The 12,386-nt window shown below is 35.2% G+C and overlaps 1 long non-coding RNA gene across 1 annotated transcript in view; it reads left to right on the top strand.

Moving 5' to 3' along the window:
• LOC107572635 (uncharacterized) overlaps positions 1-8,258 on the top strand; it is a 19,172-nt gene extending 10,914 nt beyond the window's left edge. Inside the window, exon 3 of the long non-coding RNA XR_001607377.1 lies at positions 8,170-8,258. This is a non-coding gene — a long non-coding RNA (uncharacterized lncRNA). The remainder of the gene's footprint in view (positions 1-8,169) is intronic.
• Positions 8,259-12,386: the final 4,128 nt, after the last annotated feature.

Below are 12,386 nucleotides of genomic sequence, written 5' to 3'. Positions count from 1 at the left end.
TGCACAAGTTAAGGTTATGTATAATCCCTCCCGGAACTCATAGAGATTGCATTGCAGTTAGGGTTGGTGGTGCATCGCCCTGACGAAGAAACCGCCCCTGCTGATATTAACAGAAGTCAGTTTCCACGACCGAATAAAAAAAGTAACTTTTTATCTCACAATTCAGAGTTTTTGCTTGCGATTCAGAGTACAAAATCAGAATAGCGGGTTGTGAACTTTATTGCAATCTGAGTTTATATCTCGCAATTCTGACTTTTTCTTGCCGTTCCAAGAACTAAAGCCATACTGTGTATCAAACTTTCTTTTTCGCAAATGAGATTACATCTTACAATTTTGACTTTTGTTCTCTCGCAATTATATCACATTTCATTTTCACCAGGAAATAAAAATTAATTGCGACTTTTTTGAGTTGATATCTCACAATTCCGTTATAAACTAGCAATTGCAAGTCAACATCTCGCAATTCTGACTTTCTTCGGAGTATTGTGAGCTTATATCTCATAATTGCACGAAAAAAGTTATTAGATAAAACGCTTCTGCAGAAATAGCCTTCCATATGTACACTCTAATAAGCATCAAATAACTACAAGCACTGGATGAAACGGTCCATTTCAAAGAAATGTAACCATTTTTTTTGTGAAACAGTCTTTGCATCAAGAGTGCTAGAGTCTGTTTAGAAACAGATCTAATATTATGTGCTCACGTGAGTTTCAGAAAAACAGATCGACGGTCAAGCGGTGGTCAACGCATGCTCTGCTCTCTGTGAATGACAGTCTCACCTTATTTATAATCCGAGCAGCTGATTAATTATGTGCTGGAGCTCATTAATTACTCAGCTCCAGTCTCCAGTCAATATGGCAGGTAAAACTGTTCAAATCAATGTGTCGTCTTTATCTGTTAAAGCAGCTGCGCACATACTGGCTTTAGCTAATGGCAAACACTTGTTTTATTCCAGAGCTTGCTGCAAAACTATATTAAAAATAAGTTAAGACGTGTATCATGAACCAATATTCTGAAGCAGATGTAAAATAACTAGCAGCGACATAAACAATAAAATCATCATTACAAAGAACAAGACAGAAACTTGAGTGCGACACACATGTACCTCATTAACCTTGTCATTAAACATTAAACGATGATCTACAGTATAGAGCCGCTGGAAACCATAGCAACAGCACGCGTCAGTCACGTGGAGTTTAAGGCCCCGATCAGACTGAATGCGTTTTTCAGGTTTGAAGACACGAGGCGCAGCGCACTGCCTATTTTTGGTTGACTTCACACACACACACTTTCTCTCTCTCACTCACACACACACACTCACTCACACTCACACACACACACACACACACACACACACTCACACACACACACACATAAAACACACAGACTTGTTTATTAATACCCATCAATTAATCTAAATTGTTGTAGGTTGAATGGCTTGTATTGGTGTTCTGTTTTAATATCCAGCTTATTTTCCGGCCATCTGTAAATTTGATGTGCCTGGCTTCTGGTCTCATCTGCGTCCAGCTATTTTTACCTGTACAAAACAGCTTGTTTTGCTGCGTGATATTGCAAATTGGTGTGTCTTACCATGTAATTTAATGTATTATTTTCATTTTGAACACACTGGTTTGTAGTGCAAACAGTTTAACCGTTTACTGCACGTTGTTGTTCTTCTCGTTATTTACCCACAGCGGCTAATGAACTGCAAGTCTCGCACATAGGCTTACTTCTGTGTTGAAGAATAAGGTAATAAGGTAAGGTAAAGCAAATGTTTGCTTTTGAGATGTGTTTGTGATATTTTGAATGCAGTGCTTAATTTTGCAAGAGATGTGAGGCATTTTGCATTTTGTGTGTGCAATTCTTGGATTTGTGTGTAAAGTTTTGAAAAAAAGAGGCAGAGTTTTGAAAATGTGTGCAAGCAGTTGACAAAAACTGTAATAGAGGTATGTTTCTTCCCACCATTCGCTGCACAAGTTAAGGTTATGTATAATCCCTCCCGGAACTCATAGAGATTGCATTGCAGTTAGGGTTGGTGGTGCATCGCCCTGACGAAGAAACCGCCCCTGCTGATATTAACAGAAGTCAGTTTCCACGACCGAATAAAAAAAGTAACTTTTTATCTCACAATTCAGAGTTTTTGCTTGCGATTCAGAGTACAAAATCAGAATAGCGGGTTGTGAACTTTATTGCAATCTGAGTTTATATCTCGCAATTCTGACTTTTTCTTGCCGTTCCAAGAACTAAAGCCATACTGTGTATCAAACTTTCTTTTTCGCAAATGAGATTACATCTTACAATTTTGACTTTTGTTCTCTCGCAATTATATCACATTTCATTTTCACCAGGAAATAAAAATTAATTGCGACTTTTTTGAGTTGATATCTCACAATTCCGTTATAAACTAGCAATTGCAAGTCAACATCTCGCAATTCTGACTTTCTTCGGAGTATTGTGAGCTTATATCTCATAATTGCACGAAAAAAGTTATTAGATAAAACGCTTCTGCAGAAATAGCCTTCCATATGTACACTCTAATAAGCATCAAATAACTACAAGCACTGGATGAAACGGTCCATTTCAAAGAAATTTAACCATTTTTTTTGTGAAACAGTCTTTGCATCAAGAGTGCTAGAGTCTGTTTAGAAACAGATCTAATATTATGTGCTCACGTGAGTTTCAGAAAAACAGATCGACGGTCAAGCGGTGGTCAACGCATGCTCTGCTCTCTGTGAATGACAGTCTCACCTTATTTATAATCCGAGCAGCTGATTAATTATGTGCTGGAGCTCATTAATTACTCAGCTCCAGTCTCCAGTCAATATGGCAGGTAAAACTGTTCAAATCAATGTGTCGTCTTTATCTGTTAAAGCAGCTGCGCACATACTGGCTTTAGCTAATGGCAAACACTTGTTTTATTCCAGAGCTTGCTGCAAAACTATATTAAAAATAAGTTAAGACGTGTATCATGAACCAATATTCTGAAGCAGATGTAAAATAACTAGCAGCGACATAAACAATAAAATCATCATTACAAAGAACAAGACAGAAACTTGAGTGCGACACACATGTACCTCATTAACCTTGTCATTAAACATTAAACGATGATCTACAGTATAGAGCCGCTGGAAACCATAGCAACAGCACATGTCCATCACGTGGAGTTTAGCACTTCTATTGGCTTTTATCTGCGTTTTAGTTGCTGCGGTCTGCATCTCTGTGATGGAGGCATTGGGCTAAATGATGGCGGTGTGGCTGCAGTGATCATCAGCGCAGTGAAGAACGTCTTCTCCATACGATGACAGTTTATAGTGTACACGAAAGAGCCAAAAATACAATAAAAGCACTTCATATGACCCTTGAGCTGAAGATTCTTCAGAAAAACTGTTTAATTTTAAAGACCCCAATAAAAGAATTTAATAAATAAAGAATTTTAATGGATTTAGAGGAATTATAAAAAGAAAGAGGAATGGTAAAAGAACAGCTCTACACTGGACGCGTTGCAAATCATTGGTTCTTCGTGACGGTAGGCTACGCTACGTCATAAATATAACGCGGCAAAAGTTTACTGTCGGAGATTTGTTTATTTTGAACAGACAGTAGTACAAATTAAAATGTACTCCACCTAGATGTGAAAATACTAAATATTATATTAAAGCTGCAGTCCGTAAATTTTGCCTCTTTGTCGCCATCTCTGTTTGAAAACCTGCAATTGCAGTTATTTGCACAATTATGTTCATTACGTGGGTTGTGCTCCGGCGCGGATGAATCTAATGTTCTGAAGAGTATGTGTGGCAGTCAGTCACTGCACCGGTGGATATTTACTGTACTTCAGAATCACAGATTCTAGCACGTCTTGGAATATATGACCCAAATAATAATTTTCACCGGATATTCCCATCTTAACAAGTAAGTAACAAGTCTGCCACGTTTGTTCTGACCAACTGAGGAAAAAAAGCATTACCATAAATCGCGCTACCAATGGTGATTAAATCTAACAATCACTCATATCACATCAAACTGTGCAAATTATTATTATTGTTATACTTTATTCTCAAATTGTTAATGTTAACAACATCAGCATTGGTGACTATGTGTGTATTAGCGTGTAGATTTCAATTTCTGCACAGTCTAATCTCTAATGGTCATTCCATTCGAATTTCATATTAAGAAATTATTTTAACCCAAAAGTCTTTAAAATACAAATCTTGTGTAATCCCAGGCTATCTGTAATCAGATGCACATTTAAAACTGGAATATAATTTAATTTCATTCACACGTGTTTCATAAACACATAATCCTTTCTGGATTACAATCCGCCATCAAAATGATATTTAATTATTCCGGCTGCTGTGAGAAAAGGCTATAAACGATCCGCCAGCTGCAGGATCCTCACATGTGACAGCCTAGTAGCCGGGACTACTTCTTTATGTTTACAGACGTGACGTAATGACGCGGCAGTGAATTCCTACCCGTAGCACTCAAAATAGAAAACATTATTATAAGCTAACCGTTGTGAATCTGGCTAAAGAAAGGAGATAGTTTCGAACACTGGCTGGTTATGTACTTGCTCAAATATTGATTTCAGATCATTTTTAAACAAAAAAAGTTACAGACTGCAGCTTTAAATTGTAATGTTATATATATATATAAAATCTGCAGTACATATATACATACAAGGAATAAATACTTGAAATATATTTGATTTAGACAGCAGATAAACAAGGGGAAAAAACACGTAACGCAGTCAATATATGCTGAGTTTCAGGTCATTTCTGTGACACGCTTAATTTGTTCACAGAAAGGAAACTGAAATGGCAGAAAGCAACATCCTGTTTGTTTTCATTTTACAAAAGCACAATGTTTTGTTTTCATTCTGAGTGTACACAAAAGTAGACCTTTTACAGTGATGCATTATAAATAAGACAATAAATGACGGCGTGTTTTAAGTTGATTCTGCTGATATAGAGAATGTGAAGCTATGTACGCAGGGACGAGAAGCTAGTTTGTCGCTTCGCATGATAATTAGATTTTTTTCTCTTAAATTTTGTAGAATTTGGTTTATAATTTTGATCTGATTAGCGTGAAAACAGTGTCGCCCACTGGACGCTCGCTGCTGCTTCAGCTGTCATATGGCAGATTATCCAAATAAAGTGTTTGTTCAACAAGCTGACAGAAGTCGATTCATTTCTTTGTTGGAAACGTTTTAATGACGAAGTATAATTGATGTCATTGTAAATTCATTTTTCTGTGGCTACGGAGGAGATTGTGGGTCACATCAGCAGACAGACACAAGCAAACTGTATGTTTATATTTATTTCAACAAATGACAACTAAAATTAAATCCCTGGAAGCTTGTGAACAGTTTTGTAGCATTTTAAAATGCTGGTTTAATGTAATAAGACAGTAAGACAGAAAACGCTTATGCATATGCTGACACTATTTAAAGTTCATATTTTGGGTTCATAATTTTTCCTGCACATAATATGCTTTAGTAGGAAGGTGTGTACAGAATGTGGTCTTTTAACATCACTGTCACTGTGCATAAGCGTTCAACATAAATAAACGCATTACTTTCAGATTTTGGGCTTATGTTCGTATCTGCACATAGCATGCTTTAGAATTTTGTCTTTATCACTATCTTGGTACCTTAAGCAACATTAAGCGTTATTTCCCTTACCAAAAATTAGTATACTTCAAGTTTACTTTATTAAGTATACTTAAGTAAAGTTCAAGTATATTTTTAAGTATACTTTATGTAGTAAGTATACAAATATCAGTGTACTAGTAGTATACTTGTAAGTGTACTATTTCAATACTCCTTGGGACTAAATTGGCCCAATTTCTAGTATATAAACGTACTTTAATGTCCCTGTTCAAGTTCTGCTAATTCACAAACCGAGTGAGAGTCATACTCGCAAAGTTGATGTTAATTATTAAACCAAACAGAATCAAACCTTTCAAAAACATCTAAAATCAGAAAGAGCTTTGTGATTGACTGTACCAAGAGATTTGACAAGAAATATGAGGTATATTTTTACAGACTGCTGAAATAAGCTACAGAAAAGAGAAGCAAATAAATCTTTGCAATTCACAGAAACAATAGGACTCCAGGCAGCGAAACACGGATTTTCAGTTATCAATGTTAATACGTTGAATTTTGCAGTAAAATCATACCCTATTTATTGTATTATAGTATATCGTATTGAACTCACCAATAAAGTATTTACCATCTTAAATTCTGCATAACTGGATGTTTTTAAATCAACACTGACACAAACTATACAAGTTTTTGAGCTGGACGATATATATATATATATATATATATATATATATATATATATACATTACATTTATGTTCAAGTCTTTAATTCAGATCTTTTTATCGTGGCTTTAGGCCATATTCTACAATTTGACATTTAGCCAAAATATGTATTTTATATTATATTATATTATTCAAGTCTTTTTTATAGGTCATATTCTTTTATATGATATTAATTTGTACATATGTTTTTATTCAAATCTTTTTTTTTTCATGATGACTTTAGGTTATATTCTACAATTTGACACTTAGCCAAAACACTGCATACGTTTTAAATACTCAATTACCAGGTTATATATTTATCATCTGTAAATTCACCTTTTATCTCTTTCTATCTAAATTTTTTCTCATATTTTAACTGATCGAATATTGCTTGTCTCACAAATGTGAACCATATTCATACTTTATATGCTAAAAATAGATTTGTTGATTCTAAGCATGACTTGAATAAATGAATAAATGCATTTTGAAAATGTGATTATTTAAATGAAATCAAATAGTTAACAATAAACTATGCCAAACACGTTTATAAATATATATATATATATATATATATATATGTAGAGTTGCCAAAGTAACGTCTCATTTTCATTTAGTTTAACCTGATGTACTAAAATAACTAACACTAAAACAGACATAAAAGTACATAAAAACTATATAGACACTAAAACTAATAACTTAGAAAAACTATTAATTACTAAAACTTTAAAATTAAAGTCAGAAAGGAAAATTTAAAAAATGAACAAAATATTAAGAAACCTATCAATAAAATTAACTTCGTTATCTCGATACAAAAAAACAGTGGTGCAGAAATCTGACCTGTTTCATTCATCTAAGACTGACAAATATGCATCACATTAGTTTCATTAGTCTATGTTAAAACGGCATAATCCAATCGAATGGAAGTTTTATATGCAATTCAAAAACATAAATCTTAAATGCAGTCCTAAATGTTATTCTGAGAGCAGCCCAGCGTCTGAGAGAAGCAGAGAAGTGCTGGAAACAGCGGCTGATGTGCCGTCGGGTGAAGCCCGACTCTTTCTCGTGTTCTTTAACAACCTGGCAGCCGAGAGACATCTGATTGGACGGCCCTCATCGCCGTGGCGACACTGCAGCTGCATTATATTTTTAACCCACGCTGAGACAATGTAGCAGCTTGGGTGTCAATCACAGCGCTGGAGTTCAGAGCTCTGTGTGTGAGTGTGTGTCAGGCCTCGCCGTGACTCCATCCGGCACAGATTCTCCTCAGATGACCGACGGAAGCAAAGTTTCTGGGAGAGAAGAGCTTCCTGAACTTCTGCAGCTTCTGTTAACACACGTGCCACTGAAGAACGAGCAAAACCGCATTAAACAACACACTTTACATGTCACTCATCAAACTCATCTGCTCTTTAAATGACTCTCAGATGTGTTTGAGAGTCTTGCTTCACTTATAATCGTTAGAATTTATTTTTTCCCATGATCATTTTCCTTCTTCTCTTACAATTAAACAACAAGGATAATTCATCATTTGCCACAGTATCTTTTATTTCCAGTGCTGTGAAAAGGTTTTTGCCCCCTTTCTGTTTTTTTAATTATTTGCATATTTGTCACACTTAAAAGATTCAGATCATCAAACTAATTTTAATATTACTCAAAGATAATGCAAGAAAATACAAAATGCAGTTTTTAAATGATGATTTCATTTGTTAAGGGAAAAAAGCGATGCTGTGACATGACCTTAAACAGTCTTTTCATGCTGGAAAACCCTCCAATGTGGCTGAATTAAAACAATCCTGCAAAGAAGAGTGGGCCAGAGTTCCTCCACAGCGATGTGAAAGATTCAGTTATCACAAACACTTAGTGAGTAGCACAAACAGTTATTAGATTTAGAGGCAATTAATTTTTCACGTAGTGCCAGGCAGGTTTGGACAGCTTTTTTCCCTTAACAAATAAAATCATTATTTCAAAATGGCATTTTGTATTTACTCGGCTTATCTTTGAGTAATATTAAAATTAGTTTGATGGTCTGAATCTTTTAAGTGTGACAAATATGCAAACAATTACAAAAACAGGAAGGGGGCAAAAACCTTTTCTCGGCACTGTATTACACTTTATTTCAAAAGTCCACTTCAACTAACTACAAGCAGTGTTGAGAACTAGTTACATGTAACGGAATTACGTAATTTAGTTACAAAATAAATGTAACTGTAATCTGTTACAATTACTGAGAAATAAATGTGTCATTCAATTACAGTTACTTATGAAAATGTTAACGATTACAAAGGGTGTCTGAATATTTTCACACACATACAGATATGATAGATTTCTTTCCAAAATTGCATTGACTGCTTTAAATTATGAGACACCAATGTTTCAGGAGTTTAGGGCACAGAATTGCTTATTCGATAACTGTTTAATTTCCTATTGAGGTTTATGTATATGTTTTATTTTTTAAGATGAACTGTTTTTCCAAAGCATTGTTATATGCCAATGTTTCCTGTGATAGCTGTGCAAAGATTTGATTTCAAAAACAGTATCATGGCTACTATATCTTATGATTTTAAATCTGTATTTAAGCTCAGAATGATCTCAAAGTAAAAAGAGGTGCTAAAGTTTGATTTTGTGGTGTCTGTGCTTTAAATTAAATATTATAATCTTAATTCGAGTGATGAAGGATTGTGAAAGTCTGACAGTAATCAGTGCTGAGTGCTACTGTAAGATTGCATTTACATGTTCGAAAATGATTAACAGTTGAAAACACTTATTAGAAATTTAAAAAAGTAATCAAAATGTAATCAAACGTAATCAGTTACATTACTTTAATAAAGTAACTGAAACAGTTACACTACTATTTTAAATAGGGTAACTTGTAATCTGTAACCTGTTACATTTCCAAAGTAACCTTCCCAGCACGGACTACAAGTAACTACATGTCAGCGATCTCTCATTAAAGCATTAGTAGACTGTTAGGGTTAGGGTTAGTAGAATAATTTGACATCGTTACTTACAGTCAGCATGAGAAAATCCATAAGCGTCACTGGCCTTTGGAGAGACAAGCTCACGGGACGGGAAAGACAATTAGCAGTGTTTCTGCCGTGTGTTGGGGGGTTCAGCTTTTGTGTCTCTGGACCCCCCCGACGCTCCTCCAGCACCTGAGAGACACAGAAAACAGCCAAAGCGTCATTACACAGAAAATGGCCCGAAGAGCCACAGAAGATCTGTTTCTGCTCTGATACGAGCGACTGGGACTCATCTGACCCACGACAACAGCCACATATAGAGCTCGTTTAAAGGAGCAGCAGCCGAAAATATGAGCATTCACACGGATAATCAATCATATTCTTCTGCACAACGTCCAGTACATGCACACCAGCGATCAAACGTTTGGAATCAGCATTTTTAATGCTTTTGAAAGAAGTCTCTTCTGCTCATCAAGGCATTTGTTTGATTAAAAATACAGTAAAAATTGAAATATTATCATTTAAAATGTTTCAATGTATTTTAAGATGTCATTTATTATCATTCCAATGTGCTGCTTTGCTGCTCAAGAAACATTTCTGATTATTTCCAATGTTGAGAACAGTTGTGCTGCACAATATTTCTGTGGAAACCGTGATACACTACCATTGAAAAGTTTTGGGTAAATTATATTTTTTAAAGAAATTAACACTTTTATTCATCAAGAACACATTAAATTGATCAAAAGTAGCAGTAAAGACATTTATAATGTTACAAAAGATTTATATTTCAAATAAATGCTGTTCTTTTGAACTTTCTATTCATCTGTGAATCCTGAAAAATAAAATGCATCACAGTTTCCACAAAAATATTGTGCAGCACGACTGTTTTCAACATTGATAATAATCAGAAATGTTTCTCGAGCAGCAGATCAGCATATTATACTGATTTCTGAAGATCATGTGACACTGAAGACTGGAGGAATGATGCTGAAAATACAGCTGCGCATCACAGAAATACATTACAGTTTAACACATATTCACATAGAAAACAGCTGTTTTACATTAGAATAATATTTCACCGTTTGCAAATATTTGACTATTTGATCAAATAAATGCAGCCTTGGTGAGCAGAAGAGACTTCTTACAAAAACAAATAAAAAGTGCAACTATTCCAAACTTTTAAATGGTAGTGTATAGCTACCCTAAATGTATGTAAACATTTTGAAATATGTAATGTAATAATTTTTATGACAAATTGATGAGTCAATGCTTTCATCTGTGTATGTGTGTATGTGTGTGCAGGAGGTTTTTTTCTGACTCTATCTGATGTATTTGTAGAGTAAGAGTCATTAATACTCTCATCTCAGGATTGTTTGTGTGATGATCTGCTCTCGTTGCATCGGCTGCTGAAACTTTTGGACTCCGAGATGCAGTTATGTGTGTGCAGGAGGTTTTTTTCTGACTCTATCTGATGTATTTGTAGAGTAAGAGTCATTACTCTCATCTCAGGATTGTTTGTGTGATGATCTGCTCTCGTTGCATCGGCTGCTGAAACTTTTGGACTCCGAGATGCAGTTAAACTTTACATAACCCAAGACTGCGGAGGGGTTATTCGGTACATGTAGTACAATTTCAACACCCACACAGCGAACGCAACAGCCACTAAAATACTGCGCCATCTGTGTCTCAATCGAAGCGTGGGCACCAACACGCTCCGTCATACAAACTAATACACAACACGCTGCTTAATATAGAAGCTGCTGATGAAACGGCAGCGACGGCGGACTGAAGAGGTCAGAATCAAGCTCAGCGAATGAGAGACGTTAGACGCTGTCAGTCTGTTTCTCTGCAGTCGTGAGAAGGTGTTTTGTGTGAGGAACAGACACTCATCTGAGTCATTCAATGAAAAACTTCAGCTGTAGAGCCCATTTGTGGCGTATCGTCAGATATTTCCAAGATGCATCTCTGTCAGTTAAAACAGTACATTCACAAGATAAGCAAAAATAAAATGCATGTAAAGAAAACAAGGGTCTTACTCTTATAGACGAATGCTTTCTACTGATTTAGAATCTGTTTATTTAGATACACTATCACTCAAAAGTTTGGAATAATTTAGAAATGGGTCGCGTTTCAGTCACTATTTCATATTCATTCCGTTGTCTGACAACACAAACAGTAAAATATATCAATGAAAACAGTTTAGTTGAGAATTTAGCTGCATCAGAATACAGTACGTGGGCACAGAGAGGCAAACAAATGTAATAGTAAATAATAAATGTACATTTAGCATGTTCAGAAGAAGTGAGCTGCCCTGTCCTGATCATGTAAACAGGCATGAGTAAGTATTGCTCAGTGCAAAGAAAGAGAAGTAATGTGAACCTGGTATTTCTATGTTCTTTTATTCATTGTGTCTAATAGACTTGAACAAGTTCTTTGAAAAACATCTATGAGCTTTGAAACATGTCTAGTCTTCATGCTCTGTGTTGAGTATGGTTTCACTAATATAATAATAAACATACATTTGCATAAAGCATCCATATTTGTCCATGCCCATGTTGATTAGAGTATTAAAAACTTGAAAAGTATTAATTTAAGGTACATTTAGAACAGATAAAAATGTGCGATTAATCACGAGTTAACTCATGACAATCATGCGATTAATCGCGATGAAATATTGACTACTCAATTGACAGCCCTAATATAAATAACTAAATAAATGGTAATGTTACTGTATGTTCAAGTTAATATTAAGTGACACACATTTTAGATAGAATATGTACAGTATGGACTGTTTTGCTCTATTTCTCCAATCACTGCATCCCTGATCGCCACAGTTCAATTCAATTCAAGTTTATTTGTACAGCACTTTTCACGATACAAATCGTTGCAAAGCAACTTTACAGAAAACTAAGTTTCTACAATATTTAGTAGCAGCTTATCAGTGGGGACGGTCAGTTAATGTACATATGACAGAAATGTACGGGAAAATCAATTAAAGATGTAATCAAACAGACGATGAACACTATTAACACAGTGGTGTTTCATTCCTGAATTATTCAGTGTTTCTGAACAAATTGAGTGAGTTTTTCGTACACTCAAACCTCATATTAGCATACTACTCT

This window comes from Sinocyclocheilus grahami, unplaced genomic scaffold, assembly GCF_001515645.1.
Source record: "Sinocyclocheilus grahami isolate Dianchi unplaced genomic scaffold, SAMN03320097.WGS_v1.1 scaffold1783.1, whole genome shotgun sequence".
In the NCBI taxonomy this organism is placed as follows: domain Eukaryota; kingdom Metazoa; phylum Chordata; class Actinopteri; order Cypriniformes; family Cyprinidae; genus Sinocyclocheilus; species Sinocyclocheilus grahami.
The sequence above is the reverse complement of the archived record's forward strand: the minus strand, read 5'-3'. Positions and strand labels throughout refer to the sequence as shown.